Source organism: Stenella coeruleoalba (genome assembly GCF_951394435.1).
Source record: "Stenella coeruleoalba genome assembly, chromosome: 12".
NCBI lineage: Eukaryota > Metazoa > Chordata > Mammalia > Artiodactyla > Delphinidae > Stenella > Stenella coeruleoalba.
In genome coordinates, this window is record NC_137158.1 from 15,202,991 (window position 1) to 15,230,955 (window position 27,965).

Sequence of the window (27,965 nt, forward strand, 5' to 3'; positions counted from 1 at the left end):
GACCCTCCCTAATGTGGGTGGACCTTGTTCAGTCAGTTGAAGGTCTCAATAGAACAAAAAAACTGATCCTCCCTCCAATAAGAGGGAATTTCTCCTGCCTGCCAGATCTCAAACATTGGTCTCCTCTGTCCTTTGTCTTAGACTAAAACATCAGCTCTTCTTGAGTTTCAAGTCTGCTGGCTTCTAGACTGGACCTACACATTGGCTTTCCTGGGTCTCTAGCTTGCTGATTACAGATTTGTGGACTTCTCAGCCTCCATAATCACCTGAGCCAATTCCTTATTACATATTTTATAGGATATAGATATAGATATATCCTATTGGTTCTGTTTCTCTAGACAACCTTGACTACAAGTGTAGCAGACAATGTTGTGATAAAAGAAACTCACTAACCCTGCAGGTGACCCAAGCTTCCCTTTTCTGAATAACTTCAAGGAAGTTAATATTTGTTAAAAACAGAATGGGCTACACTTCCTAATGATCAAATGAAACTATTTTTTAAACACGGAAAACAAAATATGCGTACAAGACCAAAAAAATTCTTGAAACTTTCTTAATGGGTCAACAGATTCAAAACAAACATGAGAAATTTACAAACAAGCTAACAAGATTTGAAATTCAGTCAATGATTTCTTATATTTAAAGAAAAAAGCTTATTAGGTATTTTATCAAAGAATACAGTATCATAGTGTTCATTTAAAAGAAAAAAAAAGAAAGAAAGCTGGACTAGAAAGAGAACCCAAAAGAAGAAGAAAGTCATCAAAAAAAAAAAATCTAAAAGAAAGGACAGAAATTCCCCTTTGTCTATTTACCATGATCTAAAGGAAAAAAAAAAAAAAAAAGAAGAAGAAGAAGAAAAGAAAAGAAAAGGGAAAAGGGAGTGAAGTTTGACCAAAAGCAACTCAATGGCTTTTCAATAAGAAGAGTAAGCTTTCAATATTTGAGGTGCTTACAGAAAACTGGAGTATTTTCTTCTCATTAAATTCATATCAACTTCTCTTAAATCACCACTTACTCCAAATTTCCAATAGATTTTTTCAATTCAAAATATCCTAGACATGTTTAGTCAAGTGAAGATTTGGTAACAAATCTTCAACAGAATTTGTTATAAACCAATTTATCAAATATTTAGATGGAATAATAAATTCATTTAAAGGTTCCTCACTACTGGGGAAAAAGACATACTATTCAGTAAAGAGACTTGCCATATTTGAAGGGAAAATATAGTAAATATCTGCATCTCACACCAAATATACAATAAACTTCAGATACACTAAAGAGCTAAATACAGGGGTAAAAACATAAAAGTGCTAGAAGAAAATATAGAATATCTTTTTATAGTCTTCTGGTGGACTAGGTAAGACCCCAAACTGAGAAGTCATAAAGAAAAAGACTACTAGGTTATAGATGGGTGGGATAGGGAGGGTGGGAGGGAGGCTCAAGAGGGAGGGGATATGGGGATATATGTATACATATAGCTGATTCACTTTGTTGCACAGCAGAAACTAACACAACATTGTAATGCAATTATACTGCAATAAAAATACAAAAGAAAAAAAAGAAAAAGACTACTAGGTTAGATTATATAAAATGCTAAATATCTGTGAGGCAAAAATACTTATTTACTGTAATAATAAGCCACAATCTTCAGTCCACATTCCCATCCTAGTTAATTAACATTGACTCTTCGTAGGAGATGTTATCATTGGCAACATGCTCGAAAATTTCTCACTCAGTACAAGATTCAAGCAGTAACAACCATCCCCACCCCACCTTCCCAGCCAGTCACTTCTTGCCTTGTTACTTGTTACTACAGGAGCAGATTCAGATTCTGTGGGCCTCACAGTATATATAAATTTATATATAAAACTTCATGAAAACTAATATCATATTAAAAATATAAAATTAGATACACAAGTTAATCTCTATTGAAAATGAGAAAATAAATCACCTTTAAAATTTTAAAAATTGATATGCAACATAAAAATTATAAAATCTAGAAAAATAACAGTATTCTTATTAACTGTACAATACTATACATTTTCTACAGTCTTGCCTCCTATTCTTCGATCCACTTTTATGATAATTGTGTACTACTATTTTCTAGAGAGGGTAAAATGATAATTCAGTCTTTCTTCTACAAAAGTTGATGGAAATTTATTTTGTTAACAGATTTACAAATATTTTTTCTAGCTTCACAACAATAAGCACCAGAGAACACATTCACATTCACTTTGGTCGTGAATCTGGATGAAGTAGTACCTTTCCTGGAAGCCATTCCTACACCAGATGGCCTAACAATAGTTTAACTATATATAGAAGTGACTTGAGAGTCATCTACAGCCTACTAAATCCAGACTAAATGACGATCCATCTCATTTTCTCCTTAGCCAGATCCCAAAAATATCCACAATAATTCCGAATCCACCTGACAAGAGAAGAAATGGGACGGAGGGGAAACGTGATGGAAAAAAGAGAAAAGTTTTAACTGATGGTGATTAAAGTGACTTACTTTGCAAATTTTACAAACATATATAGCCATATAAAAGCATTACTAGATTCCCTCCCAGAGCCTTCAAAGGTGCCCTTGCCAGTGAGGGGCTGTGAAACTTAAGCTGTATTAGATTAACAGTAAATCCATCTCTAGTTTCTTCCCATGACAGGCAAGTGAAAAGGAGCTGGAAGGATGAGAGGCAAATGAATAGAGAAAGCAGTGATATTAAGAAGTCCATAATCACAAGTCAGCATACAACCTGGCCAATTCTAGGCAGGTGGTGAGTGGGGAGGGGGCAGTTGTTGGTGTGAAGTAGAGAAGGGAATACAATCAAAGTGAAATGCATTAGAATGTATCACTCAGTCAGAGCAGGAGCCATGTGAGCACTGAATGTACTATATCATGCTGCAGATTCACATGTACAGAACATACATGCAACGGAGGAGGTCTACTGACAGGGAGCAAAGAGAGAGGAGGAGACTGGCACTGGCTAAATACTTCACAGACATGATTTCATTTAACTCTCACAACAATCCTAGAGAGTGGGTATTATTATGCTCATGCTCTGAAATTAAACATCAAAGATTATATAATCTTCTCAAGGTCACAAGCTAAAAATTACTAACCCTGACCCCCACTACCATTGTGCCCTACTGCCCACCCTCACTGGCAGTAAAGAATCTTTCACGCAACTCAGAAAATAAATGCCAAAACATAGGGACTTTTCGGTACAAGGTCACAGCCATTCATACGGGCCTGTGAAAGTGACTAAATTCGTAGTTAGAGAAAACAAAGCAAGTGATTTAGTCTGTGGTCAATCTTGTGTAAAGTCGTTGAAGACAATTGAGAACGGACTTCCCAGCAGATGGCAGTTCAATAACGAGGCTGTTTTGCAGCTTTCCATCAGACTTTCTACTTAAATGCTATTGTAGGTATCTGTATTTCCTCCTGTAAACTGAGATGACTGGAGATTATGAGCTTGAGTCAAGAGGGCATTGAATGAGAGGTGTCCATTCGCCTGACAGGGGCTTTGCCAGCAGTGTCTCATGAAATACAGGTTCCAAGCTGGGAAAATTCAAAGTGTGACTGGCATGGAAAAATTGTCAATATAAATAAGAAGTGGGCTACATATATGAGAACTGGACAGACAGTACACATATAGATATATAGATCAGAAAGGAGAGTTCTGTGAGGTGAGTTTGGGGGGTTAAGATGTCAGTATTTGGAAATCACAAAATTAGTGTGTTCTTCATCGTTAGAAAATAGAGGCAGGATTAAACAATGACTCATTTACATCTTAGATAACTTAGGCCTATTTTCTCCTTTATTGAAATAATACTTTCAGTGATATAATCTCCAGAAAGTGAGATATACACATGTGTACATATATTTTTTTCCAAAACATATTCTTTTGTACATTACCAATACATGGTGATATTGTAAAAGAGCTAAGAGAAAATATTTTAAAGGCAGCTGATGAAGGGGGGAAATTAATCCTCAATAGAATTTTCAAAAATCAGTGAAAGTAGAAGTAAATGATAAGTGAAATTGTATATTTCAATTGAAATTGTATGTGTATAGGCACATAAAAGAAGATAACTTTTGAAAGACTGAATTTCCCTCTTCATTCTGGAGAGAAAAAAGTGAAGGTTTTATTTTACATAGATGTTATAGAGTGGAGCATTTGCTGTCCCAAGCATTTGGAAGTGTAACAGATCTCAAGATTGGGCTGCAGAACCTCCTTTAAAGGGTATCATATGTATGAAATCCATATAGTCACATGGAATGAAAGCTAACACCTTGGTTTTCATGGATACAACTAGTCCTTTAAATAACTTCTCAGATTAGGGTTACACTAAGGAAAATGAGAATCTGCCTAGAAAACTACCCCATTTAGAAACACAATTAACAAATTCCATCCCAGCTCAGGTTTTTTTCTCCAGCAAATTAAAAGCTAGTGAAAGTTAAATATTTTGAGTCTTTTTCTTTCTTTTTTAAATAGACTGCATTTTTTAGAACAATTTTAGGTTCACAGCAAAATTGAGAGGAAGGTACAAAGATTTCCCATATACTTTTTACCTCCACTCATTACCAACTTCTTCACCAGAGTGGTACATTTGTTACAACTGATGAACCTACTTTGATACCTCATTATCACCAAAAGGCCATAATTTACATTAGAGTTCACTGGGTGTTGTACATTCTATGGGTTTGGGCAAATGTGTGGTGACACACATCACACATGTAACGTATCCACCCATATAGGAAATACTTTGAGATTTTTTAAATGTCACTTACTCATATTTTAACTAAAACTATGGGATGTGTTTTCTCCAAATCATCTTTTCTTTTTCCCACACATCATAATCTTTAAACATGATAGTTAGTGCTTTTGTTCTGTATGGTATTTAGATATAGGTCAAGGTACTTTGGTTAGGTAATCTGTCTATTAAAGAGAGAATCACTGTATTTATGATAATAACTAGAACATAATAAAGTATAACTAAATATAAAACCGCATGAGACATAATTGAATACTTTTATTGTAATTGTAATTTGGGCATGAGGAAATCATCATAAACCCCAGTTACCTCTCTGCAGGGTAGCTATGGCAGTAACTGAGACACCTTATTGACAGAGACCTTGTTCTCACATTAACTTCAATGAGCCGAGTTGACTAATCAGATAGCTAAGCAAGTGTAGGGTACTTGTCTCTAAACTCCCAAGGACAGATTTTCAATTGATTTTTAACTACTAAAAACTGGTGTATTATTAGAAGAAATGCTTGTATAAGTGAAAATGGAGGTAGGAGGAGTCAAGGAAGGCTCAGGGAGCTGTCAATCTCTATGCAAATCTGAGGCAAGTTTGAGGGGAAGCATCCTGGAACGCTGTGCTATCTAAGCAAGGACATCAGGGAGGCCTCAAGCCACAGCTGACTGTCAGAGGACTTCTTTATCCTACATGGAACTAAGTATTCCTGCCATACTCAGTCACTGACTCCAAGTAGCCCTGGGGAAGAGCAGCCTCAGTGCTTCACATAATATATCCGTTCCAGGATGTTCACTTCCCTCAGCCTCTGTCTTCCCACCTATACAGTCTGCCAGGGCAACCTGGGCGGTTCTGTTTTACTGAGAAGTCGTCATATTTCCATGTTTCCATTAGCCACCTCAATAGCAAGTTTGCCCCAGCTTCTGGGGTCTTTGCTAGGGTATAAAGTCTTGTGACCCAAGAAAGTGCTCCCAGGTCAAAAAGACCTAATAAGACCATTAAAACTCCCATTGAGTCCCCATTTCCTGGCCTCAAGTGCACCCAGCCTAACTATTGCAACTATCATATGATGCTTAGAGGAGACAGAAGCAGGTAAGCAGGACCTATTACAGAAACAACAAGGGCTCATTGGCAAAATTAACATTCCTAATTAAGCATCATCCTCAATACCATACTGAATATACCACTGGATCCCAAACTTGGCTGTCCATCAAAACAACCTGGGAAGATTTTTTTTTTTTTTTTTTTTGCGGTACGCGGGCCTCTCACTGTTGTGGCCTCTCCCGTTGCGGAGCACAGGCTCCGGACGCGCAGGCTCAGCGGCCATGGCTCACGGGCCCAGCCGCTCCGCGGCATGTGGGATCTTCCCGGACCGGGGCACGAATCCGTGTCCCCTGCATCGGCAGGCGGACTCTCAACCACTGAGCCACCAGGGAAGCCCCTGGAAGATTTATTTTTAATACCAATTCTCAGCCCTCCTCTAGAATTTATTGAATTTAGACTCTTCAGAAGTACAGTTCAGTAAGTTGAAAACAAGATACATTGAAATTAATCCTTGTGTGAATTGATTAACTGGCTTTGAGAGAAATTTCAGGGCAATAAAAGGCATCTCAAAATTTTTTTTAGCTACAGCAAAATTTTGAATAATGATTTGACTCTCTTTTACAGTTATATTTTATACTAGTGTTTTGGTTTTTTTTAAATCTCAGTGAGTAAGGAAGAACTTGCTTTCCTGGTAACAGATACCTGAGTAGTCTCTTTCAACTGTAAAAAATAGAGGTTTAACATCCTGACCTCCATGCCAAGAGACAGTCAAGACCACAGCATTAAAATCAAATGCTGGTAAAGTAATAGAATATACAATTAATCTAGTGCCCACTGATGCAAGGACTTTTAAGGCTTTTACTCAAGTAAGTATAATTACTCTCGTGATTATTCTGCCTTTTGTGAACATACTGACTGCTTGTAGATGTTTTAAAATAGGATAAATGAGAAAAACAGTCCATATAAAATCAAAATCCCAGCAACATAAACATACACATTTTATTTCTCCAGTCACACAAGTGCAAGGATTTACCACAAAGCCCAAAACGATCATTATATTGATATTTCATGATTAAACACACATTTTTCTGAAACAGCTTCAGGAAAATGTGACACAATTTTTAATACATCCCTAGGCGTAGAAATCACCTGTATCTTCATTGAATCACCTCTAAATTCAACAGCAATCTAAATGGAGATTCATACAGACACAAAAAAAGCAAAGAAAATAAGTAGAATTCCAGTAATTCATGAGGTACGTGATGAAGGAAGAAATATGTGTGTATTGGTGATGAGAGAGAACCACATGCCTCATACATGACTTAAGGCCTTTGTAAATAGTCTAGTTTGTGTAAATAATCTGAATGGCTTATCAGATTTTTGTATTAAATTAGTATCTGTCACTCACTCTTTATTCAACATATGAATGTTGATAGATGGGCAGATGGATGGATGAATGGATAGATGGTGAAAGTAAAATGAAAAAATTAAATGGCATATAATTTCAAAGAAACTATGTGGCATCACAGTTAAAACATGAGCTTGGAGCCAAGCACACAGGGATTAAATCTCATATCTATTTACTAGCTATGCAATCGTAGGAAGTTAGATCATCTGAGCCTCAAAATTTTTTGTCTGTGAATTAGAAGTACTAATATCTACTTTGTATGCTGTCTAGGAGGATTAAATAAGCTAATCACATACACACACACAAGTACTACACTTTACATGTAATAAATCTTATTACCAGTCTCCCTCTTTTCTCCTGAGAAGTATAATGCACCTAAGTCTAGCTACAGCAAGTCTTTGGCATTCACCATTGATCCATAACATAAAAGACTTTTTCCACTAGACCTACAAAATGTATTAACTATTAACTTCTTGGTTTTCACAGAAGTGTGCTTGTATAAAAGAAAAGTGAAGCTGTAGACAGGAATCCTCTAAGTCTAAACACAGGTCTTGAATAACATGAAATGACATATAAGTTGTCAACGTGAGGTTCATATACTAGCAAAAATCTATACTTAAAAACTTTTGCCACCTGCCTGTAAGACAAGTTTTTTAAATACTCCTATCCTTCTTATGGTTTTAAATTATTTTGTTGTTCTTCTTTGCAAACAATTATATTTCATGTTTTTAATATATTACAGAATATGTAGTATTTAACATCCTTGTAATTGGCAACAGGTTAACCATGAGCTTCCCTAAAGCAATCCTGCAAGGGAAGTAAAATTAAAAGTGCAAGTATGAGAATAATGGAGCCTATATCAGGAACGTGAGGAGATAGCTCTAAGAGGAGGGACCTGAATGACATGATTTGAGAGGCAAAACTAAGGGTCCCCTGCCCAAAAGCTGTCTTCCCACTGCCACTGTCAATATATAAATCTAAATGTTTCATTGTTTTCAGGGAATTTATGTATTTTTTAATAAACCCCCATTTGGTTGAAGTATACATATAGAGAATCACATGGGCAGCATAATGAATTTTGGCAAAATATACCCACCCATGTAACCATCACCCAGTTCAAGTAATAGGACTTCATGGGCACTCTGAAGCACTGTTCCTCTCCCCCAGGGCTTCGATATCAATATACCTCCTCCTTTCCAGAGTTAGCCATTATCCTGACTTCTATTACCATAGATAAGTTTTTGAACTTCAAACAAATGGAATTATACAGAAATATTCTTTTAACTCTATTAATAAATTTTCTGCTTTCTAAGATTCCTCCATGCTGTGGTATAATTATGACTCATTCATTGTCATTGCCATGTAGAATCCCATAGTATAAATGTACCAGAATATAATTATCCATTATACTGTTGACAGACACTTGGATTTTTTCCACTTATGAATTTGTTCATAGTGCCACCATAAAAATTATTGTGCATGTCTTTAGGTGTACGTATGTTATGTGTGTCCACCTAAGAGGAGAATTGCAGGGTCTTTGGATATGCTTACATTTAACCTTAGTAGACATTGTCATTTTCATCCCTGATATTGATTATTTTTAACTTCCTTTTATATTATTTATAAACTTTGAAAATAGCTTATCAATTACATTCATCTTTACAAGGAACAAACATTTGAATTTTCTTTATTATTTATTATTATTCAATTTTTTATATTTGATAAATTTCTTCCCTTTATCCTTTCCTTCCTTCAATCTTATTTGCATTTAATTTTCTAACTTCTTAAGTTAAATATATAGCTCAGTGTTTTTCTGCCTCTTTTTTTCTAATATATGAATGTAAGATTATCTAAGCTCAGATTTACCTACACTTCACATATTTGATATATTGTATTATCATTCTTATGTAGACAATATTTTTATACACTACAATAATTTTATAACTTTATTGCAATATATTCTTTGACTATAAGTTATACGCTTGAGGATATCAGTGAAAATCGTGGAGTAAGGAACTCCAAAATTCTGCCCCTCCATAAAAGTGATGGAAAAAACTGTCAGTATCAAATTTTTCAGAACTCCAGAACGTAACCAAAAGCTGCAGTAACCCAGAGAGCATTTATTCAAGAAAAATACACCATTTATTGAAGAGACTGTCCTTTTCCCATTGTATATTCTTGGTTTCTTTGGCCTAAATGATTGACCATGTATGTGTGAGTTCACTTCTGGTCTCTCTATTCTGTTCCATTAATCTGTGTGTCTATTTTTATGACAATACCATGCTGTTTTGATTACTGTAGCTTCTGTAGTATAGTTTAAAATCAGGGCACATGATACCTTCAGCTTTGTTCTCTCTCAAGATTGCTTTGGCTATTCAGGGTCTTTTGTTTACACAAATTTTAGAATTGTTTGTTCTAGTTCTATGGAATAAGCCATTGGAATTTTGATAGAGCTAAAACTGAATCTGTAGATTGCTTTGGGTAGTATAGACATTTTAATAATATTAGTTCTTCCAATCCATGAGCATAGAATATATTCCCATTTATTTGTATCTTCTTCAATTTCTTTTATCAGTGTCTTATAGTTTTCAGTATACAGGCCTTTCACCTCTTTGGTTAAATTTATTCCTTGGTATTTTATTGTTTTGATGTAATTGTAAATGGGATTGATTTCTTAACTTCTCTGATAGTTCATTATCAGTGTATAAAAATGGAATAGATTTCTCTATATTAATTTTGTATCCTACAACTGAATTCATTTATTAGTTCTAATAGTTTTTTGGTATAGCCTAAAGGGTTTTCTATATATAGCCATGTCATCTGTAAATAGGGACAATTTTACTTTTTCCTTTCCACCTTGGATATCTCTTTCTTTTTCTTGCCTAACTGCTGGGGCTGGGATGTCCAATTCTTTGTTGAATAAAAGTGGTGAAAGTGGGCATCCTTGTCTTGTTCCAAATGTTAGAGGAAAAGCTAGGTTTTCACGGTTCAGTATGATGTTAGCCATGGGTTTGTCATATATGGCCTTTATTATGTGGAGGTGCATTCCCTCTATACCCACTTTGTCAAGAGTTTTTATTATTAATGGATGTTCAATATTGTCAAATGCTGTTTTGACATCTATTGATATGATTATATGATTTTGTTTATTCATTTTATTAATGTGGTGTATCACATTGGTTGAACTGCAGATGTTGAATCATTCTTGCATCCCTGGAATAAATCTCACTTGATTATGGTGTATGATCCATCTTGATTATAGTGTATCCTTTCTGTACAATATTGACTTAACTTTGCTAATATTTTGTTGAGAATTTTTGAATCTATATTCATCAGGGATATTGGCCTATAATCTCCTTTTTTGTGGTATCTTTATCTAGTTTTGGTATCATGGTAATGCTGGCTTTGTAAAATGAGTTTGGAAGTGTTCTTTCCTCTTCAATTTTTTGGAAGAGTTTGAGAGGTCATATATTAAATTTTCTTTGAATTTTTGGTACAATACACCAGTGAAGCCATTTGACCATAGGCTTTTGGTTGTTGGGAGGTTTTTTTTTTACTGATTCAATCTCCTTACTAGTAATTGGTATATTCAGATTTTTTGTTTTATCATGACTCAATCTTGAAAGACTGTATGTTTCTAGTAATTTATCTATTTCTTCTGATTTATTCAATTGTTGGTGTGTAACTGTTCTTAGTAGTCTCTTATGATCTTTTGTGTTTCTGTGGCATTAGTTGTAACTTCTTTCATTTCTTAGTTTATTCATTTGAGCCCTATCTCTTTTTATCTTGGTGAGTCTAGCTAAAGGTTTATCCACTTTGTTTATCTTTTCAAAAAACCATCTCTTTCATTGATTTTTCTGTTGTTTTTTAATCTCTATCATTTATTTTCATTCGGATCTTTATTCTTGTCTTGCATCTAATAACTTTGGGCTTCATTTGTTCTTCTTTTTCTCTTTCCTCTGGGTGTAAAGGATTTGAGATTTTTCTTGTTTCTTGAGGTAGGCCTGTATTGCTATAAACTTCCTTCTTAGAACTGCTTTTGCCACATCCCACAGATTTTGTAATGTTGTATTTCCAATTTCGTTTGTCTCAATGTATTTATAGATTTCCCATTTGATTTCTTTGTTGACCCATTAGTTGTTTAATATCCATATATTTGTGCTTTTTCCAGTTTTATTCCTGTAACTGATTTCTAATTTCATACTATTTTGGTTGGAAATATGCTTGATATGATTTCTGTCTGCTTAAATTTATTGAGACTTGTTTTGTGGCCTAATATGTGACCTATCCTGGAGAATGTTCCATGTGCACTTGAGAAGAATATATATTCTGCTGCTTTTGGATGGAATGTTCTATACATATGTATTAAGCCTATCTGGTCTAATATGTCATTTAACATTGATGTTTTTCTTATTGAGTTTCTGTCTGGATGATATATCCATTAATGTAAGTAGGGGAGTAAAGTCCCCTACTATTATCCTATTGTTGTCAATTTCTCCCTTTAGTTCTGTTAATATTTGCTTTACACCTCTAGGTGCTCCTATGTTGGATGCATATATATTTACAAATGTTATATCCTCTTGTTGGATTGGCCCCTTTATCACTATGTAATGCCCTTCTTTTCTTTTATTACAATCTTTGTTTTAAAGCCTATTTTTGTCTTATATAAGTACAGGCACACCATCTTTCTTTTTGTTTCTGTTTGCATGGAATATCTTTTTCCATCCCTTCACTTTCAGTCTGTGTGTGTCCTTGTATTTGAAATAGGTCTCTTGTAGGCAACATATGAATGAATCTCCCTTTTTTATCCGTTCAGCCATTCTGTGTAATTTGATCAGTGCATTTAGTCCACTTACACTATTGATAGATATGTACTTATTGCCATTTTGTTGGTTGTTTTCTGGTTGTCTTTGTAGTTCTCTGTTTCTTTTTCTCTTTGTCCCTACCCTTGTGGTTTGATGACTTTCTTTAGTGTTATGTTTGGATTCCATTCTCATTGTCTTTTGTATATCTACTATGTTTTTTGGCCTATTGTTACCACGAGATTCACATATAACAACCACCTATATAAATAACAGTCTATTTTAGGTTGATAGCAACTTAAGTTTGAACACATTCTAAAAACTACATTTTTACTCCCTCTCTCTCTGTTTTATGTTTTTGATATCATATTTTACATCTTTTTATTTTGTGTAAACCTTAAATAATAATTGTAGTTATAGTTAATTTTAGTCCTTTTGACTTGCAGCCTTCATATTAGCTTTATAAGTGGTTAATCCACTACCTTTATTATATATGTGCCTTTACCAGTGATACTTTTACTTTCATACATTTCCTTGTTGCTAGTTAGTGCCTTTTTTTTTTCAGCTTAAAGAAGTCCCTTTAACATTTCTCATAAGGTCAGTTTAGTGGTGATGAACCTCTTTAGCTTTTGCCTGTCTGGAAAGCTCTTTATCTCTTTCACTTCTGAATGATAACCTTGCAGGTAGGATATTCTTAGTTGGAAGTTTTTTCCTTTCAATACTTTGAATATATTGTGCCACTCCCTACTGGTCTGCAAATTTTCTGCTGAAAAAATCAGGGGATAGTCTTATGGCAGTTCCCTTGTACATAACAAGTTGTTTTTCCCCTGGTGTCTTTAAGATATTCTCTTTATCTTTAACTTTTGACATTTTAATTATAATATGTCTTGGTATGAATCTCTTTGGGGTCATCTTATTTGGAACTCTCTGTGTTTCCTGGACCTGGATGTCTGTTTCCTTCCCCAGGTCTGAGAAGCTTCCAGCCATTTTTCTTCAAACAAGTTTTCTGCCCCTTTCCATTGCTTTTCATTTCTACCTGAATTACCATGTTTCTGTATTGGATTTTTTTCTTTTTACTATTTAGTATTTCTTTTAGTGCAGATCTGCTAGAAACAAGTTTTTTTTTCTGTTTTTCTGTTTTTGTTTGTTTGATTGTTTGACTTCAAACATCTTTATTTTATCCTTCAAAATATTTGAATGATATTTTTACTGGGTAAAGAACGCTAGGTTGGAAGATATTTTCTTTTAGAACACTTTTTACTTTTTCATTGCTTTCTGGCTTTGATCACTTCTCTTGAGATGTTAGTTGTCAGAGTTGTCATTGCTCCTTTGACAGTAAATTTGACTTTTTTGTCCCTGACTGCTTTTAGGTGTTTTTCTATTCCTTTTATTTTTTTGGTCTTTGTTTATCAGCAGTTTTATTATAATGCACCTAGGTGTGGTTTTCTTTGTATTCATACTGCTTGGGGTTTGTGATGCTTCTTGTATCTATAGATTGATGTCTTCTAGTTTGCATGAAAAATACTCAGTTTCTCATCGACTACTGTATCTGCTCTATTCTCTCGCCTTTCTCCTTCTGGGACTCCAATTACACATACATTAGATGTTTTAACAGTGTTTTATATATCTCTGGTGTTGTTTCTGTGTTTTTCTTTTCCATGCTTCAGTCTGAATATTTTCTGCTGACTCATCCTCCAATTCACTTATTTTTCAGCTGTTTCTAATTTGGTGTTAAATTCACCATGAGTTTTTAGTTTTTTTTTTTATTTTTCAGTATTTTTTCTATTTTTTTGTTCAAATTCCCTATCTCATCATTTATATTTTGAAAATATCAATAACAGTCATTTTTAAGTCCATGTCTGATTCATCCAGTACCTGGATTGTCTAATGGTTTATTTGTTTTTGTCTATTTTTTCTCTTGGTTTTTCTTTTTTGAGCCTGATCTTTGGTATGCTTAGTAAGGTTTTTTATTCAATACAAGCATTTTGAAGGAACATTGGAGGAATAAACTGAGGCTTTAGATGTTATCTGCTTCCACAGAGTATTTACTTATGCTTCTGTCGGAAAGAATAGAGGCTGATTACCTTAATTCAATCATGATTGATCTATCAATATTTCAAAGCAGTTTCAGTCATTATGATGGTTTCTTTTCCAGTTTGCCATTATTCTTAGAATATAGTCCTTCAGGATTCCCAAATAAAATCCTTCATGATTTATCAAAGCTCTTGCTCTTTAATGGGCATTAAATTTGAACTCCCCAGTGAATAGAAATAACTGAAAGTTCTACTTAGATTTTTAGTCTTTCAATCATAATTTTTGCTCAGTCTCTCAACCTCTCAACTGCTGCTTCCAAATTAGTAAATCACTCAAAGGACAAGCATTGCAGAATACTGGACTAATCTCAATGCATTTATATTTCTTTTGGAAATACTGGCATCAAGCCTTGTTGCTTTGTAGCTCTCCAATATCTTCAAACAAACATTTCCCCCCAAAATGTTTGGGATTTATCCGGCATTTCTAGTTGGTCTCAATGCGGAAGTAGGTCTGATATATTCTACTTTCTTATCTGGAAGAGGAAGTTGGCCTATTTATTTGTAAAAGGACTCTTTCAAGGTATGTTGATACAATAATTGATTACCTAGTTTTTAGAGTAACAATGAAGTGTTAGTTTACTTTTTTCTGGGAAAATATATAACTGTTAATATATTTCACATATACAAATATAATATAGGTTTATGTAGAACTTTGAAAGTTAAAAAAGCATAAAGAAGAAAATAAAATCACCTGTAAGCTTACCACCAGAGATAAATCCTGCTAGACATTTGATATATATTCTTCTGTTGTTTTTACTCCACAGTATTTTTTCCCCAAAATATGATTATAGTATATACACAGTTTTGTAACCTTCTAACTTAAAATATATTGTTAAAAGATATATTATCTTTTATATTTATATCTAATAATATATAGACATATAGTTAAAATATACAAAATGTATTATTAAAAGATATAAAACATCTTTCTATGTCATTGAACATTTTTCTCCTGCATATTTTTGTTTTAGACAGTTATCAAAATTTAATAAATTATCATTATTAGATAGTAGGTTGTTTCTCAATTTGGGATTGTTATAAACAGTATTTAGATAATTATCTTTATATACATTTATGAATTGTCTAAATATAAATTCCTATAAGTGGGATTGCTGTGTCAAAGAGTACAAATACCTAAAGGTTTTTGATACATATATATAGCTAAATTGCCTTCTAGAAAAATTATCAGTTAACTTCCTTCCAAGAGAATATGAGAATGCCCATTTCCCTACACCGTCTATCACTGAATAAAATTCATTTTTATTGCCAAATTGATAGATAAAAATGGATCTTGGGGCTTTCCTGGTGGCGCAGTGGTTGAGAATCTGCCTGCTAATGCGGGGGACACGGGTTCGAGCCCTGGTCTGGGAGGATCCCACATGCTGCGGAGCGACTGGGCCCATGAGCCACAACTACTGAGCCTGCGCGTCTGGAGCCTGTGCTCCGCAACAAGAGAGGCCACAATAGTGAGAGGCCCGTGCACTGCGATGAAGAGTGGCCCCCACTTGCCACAACTAGAGAAAGCCCTCACGCAGAAACAAAGACCCAACACAGCAAAAATAAATAAATAAATTACTAAACTCCTACCCCCAACATCTAAAAAAAAAAAAAAAGGATCTTTTTTACTTGCACTTTTGGTTGCTGGAAAATTTTGCTTAATAATTTAATTGTTAATTAGCTGCAAAATTCATTTGCTAACCATACTGGAGAATTTCCTATGGATCTGATAATATAATAAATAAAACACTGCCATGATTTGGAGATTTCTGATTATTTATGTTTGACTACATATGCTATGTAACTGCAACTAAAAGGCCATTTATTCAGTACCATCTCATTATCTTCTCTTCCTAAGAATGCACCACTAACATGCATAAATACAGTTTGCACAAATGCATGAAGGAAGCAGAGGAGACTGGCTAATTATGAGAAGAAGGGCACAGGAAAAGATAACCGAAGTGGCACAAGAATGATAATCTTTAAATAACTTATAACCAAGTAACATCAAATCAACAGATATTTATTAAGATGCTCCATCTTTTACATTCTTGATTCCTGTATTATTCTGCATTTTTGGCAGGTTGCCGACAGGCAATCTTCTCTCAAAAGTATTGTTGGGCTCTAATATGTCTGTAAGAGCTGTCTTCAGACTCTCCTATTGCTGACTGGTATCAATTACACAAACTTATATAAACACCTACTCTATAGAGATGCAACAGGCAAAATCTTCCTGCCTGGCACTTTAATGCAGTGAAATTCAGCACCACGATAGCAGTACTTACCAATTCATTTCTAGTATAGCAGCCAATAAGGAGGCCTTAATTTCTCTCAGAACCTAGGTAGCATGTAATAAATTCTCCATATCTTCACAAATTTTTAAACGAAATATTTTTACTCTTATTCTAACCTTCAAAAATGCACTATAACCAGAACACAAAGACTAAAATCAAATGTAATAACATCATATGACAATAACACTTCATTTTATTTAAAAAAATTTATCAATATAAATTGATATATAAATTATAAAATTATAACTAAAAGTTGAGAAAGCAACTACCACAGCACAGTGGTACCAGACAACTTGAGTTCTAACCCTGCACCCACCACGTACTAGATGTGTGGCCTCTGCATATTTCTTAACATCACTGTGCTTCATTTTATTTGAGTGTAAAATGAGAACACTAGTAAATACTTTATAGGGTAGTTGCAAGGATTATATGGATTCCTACGTGTGAAGCCCCTAGTGCCTGACACATAGTAAGCACCATAAATTGTGTTTGTTATTATTGTTATTACTACTATCGTCAAATAATAAAAAAAAAGACTATCCATGAGCTTTCAGGGAAAAGAAAGTGATGATCGTCAGGAGCCAAAATGTGTTCACAGTGAGTTACCTTTCTTTTATCTTACACAGCTGCCAATGCAAAAGATGTACAAAACTTGCCCATCTTTCTTTTTTTGAAGTTTCAGTTTTTATCTGTGGAAAATAAGTAAAAAGAAAGACTACTTCCATAATTAAAGAGATTTTTTTAAAGATATATATAGGAAGATAAGTTATTAATTCAACAATTAGGGCTTCCCTGGTGACGCAGGGGTTAAGAATCCACCTGCCAAAGCAGGGGACATGGGTTCAAGCCCTGGTCCAGGAAGAGCCCACATGCTGTGGAGCAACTAAGCCCATGCGCCACAACTACTGAGCCTGTACTCTACAGCCCACGAGCCACAACTACTGAGCCCGCGTGCCACAACTACTGAAGCTTGCATGCCTAGAGTCCATGCTCCACAACAAGAGAAGCCACCACAGTGAGAAGCCCGCGCACCGCAACGAAGAGTAGCCCCCCGCTCGCTGCAACTAGAATAAGCCATGCAGCAACGAAGACCCAATGCAGCAAAAAATAAATAAATAAATATTTTAAAATAATAAGATATTAGAAAAAAAACAGTTAAGCAGTCTGAAGCCTTTAGCTCTGAAGCACCTTGTTTCTTGCTGACTTACACCATACAAGTTATTAAAACAATCAGACTAGCAAGAAAGTGCCTCCAGAGTTTCATAGAGCGAAGACCCTACAAGGACTCAATACTCTAAGTGAAGACTAAGAACAGGCCAGCAATATTAACACTGTAATAAACGGCAATTGTCAATAAGAAGAAAAAATTAAAAGGAAGTGGCAGCATCTAAAAAAGGCAGTATTTTACTTTCTTGCTTGCTTTATATGTAGATCTTGTCTTTTAATGTTTCCTGTAGACTCTGGATTTATCCATATGCCAACCATATCGAAAGCACTGATGTCTGAATAAAGAAGTGTTTGTAGGTGCTTGTGTATGTGTGTATTTTAAACAAAACTGGTTTTCTTTGACTTCTTAATCCTTTTCTTTGGATGCTTAACATAACATTCTTGGAAACAACTCGACTGCACAAACATGCAAACACTGCCACCTAATGGCAGCTACCCATTTTAAGGTAGTCAAACGACACAGACTGCTGTGACATTTGAATGTCTTTCTAAAGGGAAACAAATATAACACAATCAGGCATCATGGCTCAAGTTCTAAAACCATCCATCACCCTTATGGTCTCTTGAGAAATAAGTAATCACAAGAAAAACCTCCCTAAAACTCTTCCCTGAAACTTCCCTTCAGCCTTGCTTACAGGATCCTTAATCTTTCTTGTCTTTCTCCTATCAGTGGCTTTCATCTTGGCTGCTCTCCTCTTTTACAGCATCTTATCTGTAAAAATTATTTTAAATATAACAAACTCTATTTTTAAAAATACAAAAATGGATTTAATTTGACACACTAAGGCCATCAGTTACTCCTTGGTCTTTAATTAGATGATGAACTTCATATGAATTCTTTCTCATGAATTTAAAGGAAAAAGAAAAAGAAAAACAACTCAGCCATTCAATTCAATTTTGTTTCTCCCTTCTTGTCTCCAGCCACCAAGTATCTATCAGCCTAGCGGGACAGTGGCAGAAGCCTGGAGTGATGCTGGATTCTAGATCCTTCTAAGCACATTCACACACAACCTTTCCATAAGGGAGTCAAATAGCCCCCAAAGCTTTCACGTTTGGCATGTCCTCCACACAATCTTGTTTTTTAATTTCTTCTCCTAAAACCACTGAAGCCCAATGAAAGATTTACTGTCTCTTCCCTTTTCCACTTTTCCCATTTAAGCAGGCTTATTTGGCTCTGGACTCACCAATTCAGCAAAAACAGTTAATTACTTAAAGCAAGAGTAGATTGTGCCCTATGATATTGTCTCCATCTGCCATAAAAGAAAATTGCAAACCCAACCTACTAGCTATCATTTTCCAGATTGTGCTGATAAAGAACAGGCTTTAAGGAACTTCCCTGGTGGTCCACTGGTAAAGAATCCGCCTTCCAACGCAGGGGATGCGGATTCAATCCCTAGTCAGGGAACTAAGATCCCACATGCCACGGGGCAACTAAGCCCACGCACCACCATTACTGAGCCCTTGTGCCTCAGCTAGAGAGCCCACGTGCTGCAAATTACAGAGCCCACGCGCTCTGGAACCTGCGCACCACAACTACAGAGCCCACACACCCTGCAGCCTGTGCACCACAACTAGAGAGAGAAAAATCCGCACCCCACAACTAGAGAGAAGTCCGCACACCACAACGAAAGATCCCCCATGCCACAAAGACCAGATGCAGCCAAAAAATTAAAAATAAATAAAAATTTTAAAAAAGAGCAGGTTTTGAAAGTCAGTAAATGTTCTTGTGAGCAGAGCTGACGACAAAATTTGTAAGGTCTAGTGTAAAATGAAAGCACAAATTCCTTTTTCAAAATACTGGGGATAAAATGCTGTTGAAGTTACTAAAATGTAAAGCTTTTTCCTTTCTTCCATAGTCTTTCTTTTGACTAGTTACAGTGTTTTTTATTTGCTACTTAATGTCATCTAAGTTAACAAAAATTAAAATTTTAAATTATTATTATAAATTAATAAATTGAATTATTATTTAAATTTTATTTTTTTAATTATTATGAGTTTTACTCTTCATACTTATATTATGCAATAACAGTTTTTAAACACAAGAGGACTTAACTGGTTGCAGAATCACTGAAATTACATAATTCATGTTTCATAGCTCATACATGCATATGTACTTCATTCTAGCAGAGAAGTAGAAACACTGAACAAAACTAACTCAACTGTTTTTATTTCACTTCTTGGTACCAGCACATTCTACCAACACTCTCTACATTTGGTTTACTAGTAAGTAAAGAAGGACTGAAAGAAAAATAACTGTCCATTTCTATATTATCACTTCTAGCATAAGGACTTAGCTAGCAGAGGGCCAGCCAATAGAGGTTTCCACAGACATTTCTATTTCTTAGAATGCCATTGCCGTTTTTTATTTATTTATTTATTTTGGCCACACCACGTGGCTTGCGGAATCTTGGTTCCCCAACCAGGGATCGAACCCAGCCCCCTGCAGTGGAAGCACAGAGTCCTAGCCACTGAACCACCAGGGAATTCCCAACCATTACCTTCCTTTGGCATTCAAAACAAATTCTAGTTCAAAAAAGGTGTGTTATCAGGACTTCCCTGGTGGTCCAGTGGTAAAGAATCTGCCTTCCAATGCAGGGGACAGAGGTTCAATCCCTGGTGGGGGAACTGAGATCCCACATGCCGCAGGGCAACTAAGCCCGCACACCACAACTACTGAGCCCGCGTGCCTCAACTACAGAGCCTGCGTGCGGCAAAGAACAGAGCCCACCCACTCTGGAGTCTGCATGCCACAACTAGAGAGAGAAAACTCACACGCCACAACTAGAGAGAAGCCCACGCGCCACAACGAAGAGCCCACGTGCCACAACAAAAAGATCCCACATGCCGCAACAAAGACCCAACACAGCCAAAAAATTTAAAAAAAAAAAAAGTGTGTTCTCAGGGCTGTCGTCACCCCAACTTAGTCATAGACATAAAACTTACCTTATGTTTGTTTGAGTCTCACTAAACTCCCATGCATCATGCATTTGCTGGAATTCTGTGCTCAGAGAGCATTGTGAGCAGTTTATGTGAATGGAGTGGTAAGAAAAGGTGGACAACATATTAAATTTACCTCTTCTGCTCATATACATGCTCCATCGCCCCAGGCTTCACTTACATAACATAAGCTCAAAGATAAAATCATTAATAATTTCAAGACAGGGACAGTAGAGCATTAAACCAAACGTGGGTCCTTCTGAGCACAGAGCCTGGTGTGACTGCACAGGCTAAAACTAGCCCTGCTTACGAGATTTCTTAGGACAGGCTAAAACTAGCCCTGCTTACGAGATTTCTTAGGACAGAAAAGCTTCACTTTTCTTTAATGAGAGGGAAGAACAGGAACTTTGTTTATTGAGTATTTACTTTATGTTGAGCACTAGGTTAAATCCTTCACGTACGCTACCTCATCTAATTATCAAACAACACTTTGGGGTAGGTATTTTTTTTTAATTTTTATTGAAATATAGTTGCTTTACAATGTTGTGTTAGTTTCTGTTGTACAGCAAAGTGAATCAGTTATACGTATACATATAGCCCCTCTTTTTTAAGATTTCCTTCCCATTTAGGTCACCACAGAGGACTGAGTAGAGTTTCCTGTGCTATACAGTAGGTTCTCATTAGTTATCTATTTTATACATAGTAGTGTATACATGTCAATCCCCATCTCCAAGTAGGTATTTTTATCCCCATTTACAAAAGGAGAAATTGGGAGTTTTAGAAGCTAAGTGGTTTGCCCAATATCTCTCAACTAAAAGGTGGTGGAATAGGGATTTTAACTCTGGTTTGATCGATCCCAAGCCCTGTTACATCCCACTACCTCCTTCAGAGCATTTACTTCACATCTTTTAATGATAAAATATTTTTAAACTGTTACCTTCATATATATCACATATAATAAACATATATATGCTAACATGCCAATAAGAACAAGTATGAATTACTAAAATAGCATGATTCACATGCTATTAAAAAGAAATCTCCTCTAGGCTTCTAGTTTAATATGACAGACTAAGCGTGCACATTTACCTCCTTCCCCTGCTGAAGTTTCATTAAAATGATAATAATGCTTTCTTTAAAAGATATAAACTGTCAACTGCAAAGAACAGAGAATGGAAGCTGTTGGTAAATAAGAATCCCAAAATCAAGAGAAACAATCCATAAAGAAAAACATGCAGTGGAAATCCGTTTATAAAGTTAAAAAACAGGCAAAGCTAAATAATCAATGCTTAGGAATATATACATAGATGATAAAACTATTTTCAAAAGAAAAGGAATGATTAACACAACCTTCAGTGCAGGAACTACCTCTGGAAGGAAGGGAATGTGATTAAAGAAGAGAACACAGGGGCTTCTATAGTGCTGCTGTTTCCTTTCTTACCTGGAGTGTTAGGTACATGGGGATTCATTTTGTTATATATTTAAAGTACATAATAATACTCTTGAATGTATAATGTATTTCCCCCGAAAATATTAACTTTTTAAAAAGATACTGCATTCATAAATAACTACAAGACAGTATGTACAAGACAGTATCAGATAACAAGAAAACTTTTGGAAATTAAAATTTGATTCCCAAATAAAAATTCAATAGAAAAGTTAGACAATAAATCTAAAGAACTCTCCCCGATTGCAATACAAGGAGACTGAAACATGGAAGAAAAGATGACAGATTCGAAAGATTATTTCAAGACATTTTACGTCCAAGTAAGAATTCCAGAAAGAGAAAACAAAATTGAGGGAAAAATTATCACAGAAGCACTAATTGATAATTTCCTTGAAGATTAAGTCAATCTTTAGACCAAAAGGACTCATTCTGCACCCAGGATTAGACACGTCCTGGTAAAATGTCATAGCTCTGAGTATAAAGAAATGATCCAAAAAGCTACCCAGGAGAAAAGACAAGGGAGTGAAAATCAAAGATATTAGCCACCTCATCAGAACACAGGATGTGGAAAGGCAATACAGGAAGGCCTTAAAAATTCCCAGGGAAAATGATTTTTACCCCAGACTTCTAAAGCCAACATAATAATCATTCATGAGGTCAGACGTTTTCAAAACGTAAGACGTTTTCAAACATGCGAGGACCCAGAAGTTTACCTTAAATGCAATCTTTCTTAGGCATGAAAATGTATTTTAAGAAAATAGGAAAGTATACCATCAAAACAAAGAAAGAAGGCCATGCCCCCCCCCCCCAAATAGTCATTCCCAACTCAAGAGAGCAGTGAAGCAAAGTGATGGCCACACTCTAGCTGTCCTAGAGAGTCCTCGTAGAGACGGGAGCCAGGAGACAGAGGGTTGGGATAGAAAGACTCAGGGAAATTTTGAGAATATATAGAATAAATAATATGGATGGGAGTTTGGAAAAACTTGAGGATAAAACAAAGGCACTTGAAGTGTAAAAAGGAGAATCTATTTAACGTGATACGAAGAACATTCTCCATTGAGTGGCGGAGTAGTAATAACTTGTATCCCACAGACAAGGACATGTAATACTGGCTGTTACTTGACTCTACAGTGAATGAACATGTATATGCGCCTGTGTTGGCTCTGGCCCTCCGGGAAACAGTGGTCAAGGCAGAGTTAGAAGGGCAAGAGATGTTTTGGGTGGAGAAGCCTGTGAAAGACAAAGGGGAGAGGGGGTAGGAGTAGGCACAAAAAGCTTTCAGTGTTCAGTGTAGATCTGATGCCTGTGAAAGGAAAGGAAAAAAGAAGGAGGCTTGGATAGGAAGAGCCCAGACTATGGTACCCACTCAAAAAACTCTTAGCCAGCCCCACAGGAAATTACAAAGCAAAAATTGCCCTTTGCATGAGTTTCATGTTGGGCAGCAATGGCCACACCTAGAACCCCACCATGCTCAGTCACTGGCTAGAGTCACCCAGAGAGTGAGGGAGAGCGTGTCCTCTGCTCCAAGAGTTTGGTGGATCTCAAAGGTGCTGCTGTTGACTGCACCTCTTGCTTGAGAAACTCTCTTAAAAGGAGACCTGAGTGGCATAGCATACTTCTTCCAATATATGCAACACACTCACCTAGACCTCAAAGGACACCACCTCAAGGCTGTGTCCAATTACTGCATCAGCTCAAAATCCAGGTTTTGTTGTTTGTTTTTTTTTCAGTGATATGCCCTCCTTTATATCAGGTCCAGATGTGGTCTAGTTATTTACCAAAAAAACAAAACAACAAAAGCAGTTGTCTTACCCAATATACTCAGTGGTAGGGGAGGTACACGATAATCACAATAAAAGCTACCCAATTATCAAATATCTTTGATGACATAAAATACACTTTACATGAAAAACTTCATGAAGTTCACTCATATAGCTTATCTTCTAATTTACGTTTAAATGACATGGTCATGGTGTTAAGTGCCTCTTGGCATCATCAGTGATAACTGAGACTGGTCTTCCTAGTACCCTTGATTTCTTGCCCCTCCTCATGGGGGAAGTTATATTCTGCACTGAGCCTTAGGAGAGGAAACAAAGGCAGGTTCAGGGACTATGATAATGGATAAACTAGATTGAAAACATTACCCATAAGTAATTATGTATCTTAAAAATTATTTAATATGGGGCATATTTTCATGAGATAAAACTTTTATATGATATGTATACTTTAGAAAACAAATCTTAAATTTGAAAAAAAAAGTGAGCCTATATTGTACAAATTCCCAGAGCTCATAAGTGTCTCCATTAGCCAATCTAGAAGGCCTCAGTTCTTCTGTCTGCTTGTCCATTTTTCTCACAGGCCTCTGGTTTGGCCTTCCAGGGGTTTCTTTCTTGTCCGTTATCCTCCTTAGACACTTCTGAAGTGAGGCTACATAGCTTTCACAACCTACTTCCCATCAATGCAGGTTTGAAGATTTGCAAGTTGCTTTAGAGGTTAAAAGAAAATCACAGGCTTTTGCAGCCCTGACATGTGGATAATTTGGTAATAACATTCCCTCAAAAACTTACTAGGATTCTAATCTTTTAGTTTTCAAGGGATGAACTCAGCCAAAGATTTCATCAAAAAATTGCTTCAAGACTTGAGGACTGACATTTCACTTACAACCTCTGTACCCTGCCTAGGGCAGTGGCAGCTACTGGAAGCCAGCTGAGACTTGGGGACAAGGCAACACCGTTAATCTCATCTTCACAGCCAGACTGGTTCCCATAGTCTAACAGGGGTGCTTGAAAATGTTTGTGGCCCTATTCCTATCTCCTGCTAAAACTGACAGTTCTATAATTGCTTGAATTTGTATTACAGAATCAGTTTATTTCTTCAGCCCTGTGAGGCCCCAAATTACCAGAACCCCAGTCATCTGAGATTGCCTCAGGTACCAATTCCTTCATCAAAGTTGTATTTCCCTCCATTTCTACTTGCAAACCAGCTAGTTCTAGCCTGAGCTCTCCTCTTTGTTGCCAGGCCTTTTAAAAGAGGTCAGAAGCAGCCAACAGACATTTATTTTTTTTCCCCCATTTCCGCTGGAGTCATTGGCTCACTTGGCCCATAATCTATCCATCCAAGTGTCAGAGGTACATTTGCCACTGTTTTGCCACACCATAAAAAATGTGACCCCCTTTTACATTCTGCAATGTCTGTATCCTTGAAACTATCAAATAAATGCACCTAGTTACGTTTCTGTTACATATAGTACTCTACTTTCACATACCAAATTTTATTAGTTAGGGTATAGGTTCAGCTGCATGAAATACAAACCTGAGCTAACATACCTTTAAAAAGATAGAAGATAGTTTCCCTCTCCCATAGAGCAGCAGCAGGATAGAAGAAGGAGGGATAAACAGTACAGCCCCTTCCCTTAAGGACATGTCTTTAGAAGTATCACAAATCATTTTCCCTCACAACTTCCAGGCTGGAACATAATGACGTGGCCATGGTTCAGTGGAAAGAAAGCTGGGAAATGGATGGCCATGTGTCCAGCTAAAAAAAATCCCAGGGTTCTCCTGCTATAGAGAGACAGAGACTAGAAATCAGGGACAACCAGTCTCCTCTACTACTCTTCCCCAAGTCTTGCCCCCTATTCAACGGAGAATATTCAAACTAATTCTAAGACAGAATTTCCCCCATAATTTTCCCAGTCAAGACTGATGATGAATAAAATCAGTTCCTCTATGTCCTGACTTTCAAGGCTCCTTAATCACACTTCGTTCAAAGCCAAGCTCCAATCTCATCTCTTTCATAAAATCTCAGGCTGCTCCAACCTGATCTCTCCATTCTCCGCACTCTCAGTGAGACAGTTTAGCACTTGATTGTTCTCTACTTTTTCATATGTGTGTTTTCTCTAAAAAGCTTATTTTGCTACATATACTTTCTTGCGAATATTTGCTATTCCGGGCTCTGTATTTCTCAATATACTCTCAGGGTTTCTTTATCCCTTTCCACTAGCCTATTTCTTGTTTGTGTTCTGGACTCGGTGCCTCATTCTGCTATATGCTCTCCTCTTTAGTCGGGAGGCCGGTTGTATATAAATACCTAACTGAGAAAGCAGTAAAATGGTCACGGTAGGTTGAACGTCACAGAGAACATCTCATTAACTACATTATATTTTTGAGAATAACACCATTTCTGCCTAATTGGTTTATTCATGTCTCCTGTGATAAACGTGCCATTGAAAGTTCTTTTTACTGGCACTTTTCGAGGTGTTGCATCTCCCTCTTTCGTAGCAATTAAGGCAGGAACAACACTGTACCAGCTTACAACAGCAGGGGAAGCTGTTTCCTGGAACTCAGTATTTGTTCTAATGATTTTGGCTCTTCTTTCTATTCTGCCAGCGATCTTCCAAAAAAAACTAAAGCAGAAATTTGAGTGAATAATCCTCTGGGTTTTAGTTTTCCTATCATCATCAACATCATCATCTCTCAGGATTGGCAGATTTATGTGTTAAAATCACTTCTTCAGTAAATGAAACAGGAATTTGTAAAATAAAATTTCCTATCAGGTGGTTAAAATAATGCATTTAAGTGGCAAAGGAGAGAAGTAAAAATGGAAATTGGTATACCATGAAAAGTGCCATCAGTAGTTATGATAGACATCTCCTAAATTACTATTCCAAGGCCATAGATAATAAATGTAGCAGCATAGTAGGAAATTCTTGACCCAACTGATTACCCCAATGTATTTCATGAACTGGCCAGAAATACTTACCCTTTACTTGATAATTTAATATTTTTCTCTCTATTCCACACTATAACTAAAATAGAACAAATACAAAATTCAAAAGCAAAGATACAATATTGCTGTTCTGACTGTTGTTGGCCTTCTTTCAGAGCATAAACTTGAAAACTAAAGCTCAAAAGAGATTTACATTTTCTTCCTTTTTACCTTTGAGGTAATAGACTTGTTTAGAAGTTGCATCTTAGTGGACTACTGAATTTGGAAAAGATATCAAGTTATATCTATTTAGTGAATTTTATTTTTGTCTTCTTCTGTTCTAGATTATCATGGATTAGTCTGAAATTTAAAATTCTGACCAGTCTGTTTTCATCTGTTTCCTAGCTTTCAAAATATTTCCATATACAGAATGGCAATTACATGATAATTGTATATTGGTGTTGATAATTAATATTCAGATAATATTTTGTTACACAGTACCCCTTTACTATCTCAAAAGGGGATCAAAAAAGCAAACATTCAAAGTATGCAGTTTTTAGATGTTAGATTAATTAGATTCCTTTATATTTTGAAACAAAAGCAGTGTCGGTACAACACTTAAGTGGTTGAATATAGTTTATTTGTTCCAATGACTGTAAAATTTACCTCATTTATTATTATTAGTCTGGTCATTAAAGCATGTATTATGTAATTATCCTTCTTATGCATGATATGTAAGAATGCCTTGTTTCATTTCTGTTGATGGCTTTTTTGTTTGGGGCTGCTTTTGATTAGTGCAGTTTCCCTATTTAGGGTTTTTACTTTTTATATCTCAAAGTAAAATTAAATTCTCATATGGTAACTACTATATTTAAATAGTCCTGGAAAAACTAAACAGTTTTTTGCTGCTTGCTTAATGGTTGGTAATATCCTCGATTCCTGGATTCTAGGACATAAAGTAAAGTACTCTGTCAGTTTTACCTTCACCCAACACTGTCATGTTGGAAAGTACTTTAGCTGTGGAAGAATCCTTGTATGTTTTTATTGTGAGAGGTCTGATCAGCCTCAAAGCCTGTTTCTACTACATAATGTGGACTGATTATTTTCTCTATCACAGTATTAACAAATTGATTTATTGTAAATACAAAGAAAATATATTAATTAATATACTATTCTTATATCACCTGGCCTTTTGTGTGAAATTATTTATTGTTATTTCTAGCCAGGTTTTCTTCCTTTCTTATTGACCG

The 27,965-nt window shown here is 35.8% G+C and overlaps 1 protein-coding gene and 1 pseudogene across 16 annotated transcripts in view; one reads left to right on the forward strand and one right to left on the reverse strand.

Annotated features, from left to right (window-relative positions):
* LOC307195169 (uncharacterized protein) overlaps positions 1-27,965 on the reverse strand; it is a 665,726-nt gene that overhangs the window by 505,949 nt on the left and 131,812 nt on the right. The window lies entirely within an intron of this gene.
* LOC307195230 (transmembrane protein 41B-like) lies at positions 16,943-27,955 on the forward strand (annotated as a pseudogene). The gene is made up of 2 exons: positions 16,943-16,997; positions 25,915-27,955. The product of its transcript is annotated as a transmembrane protein 41B-like (transcript).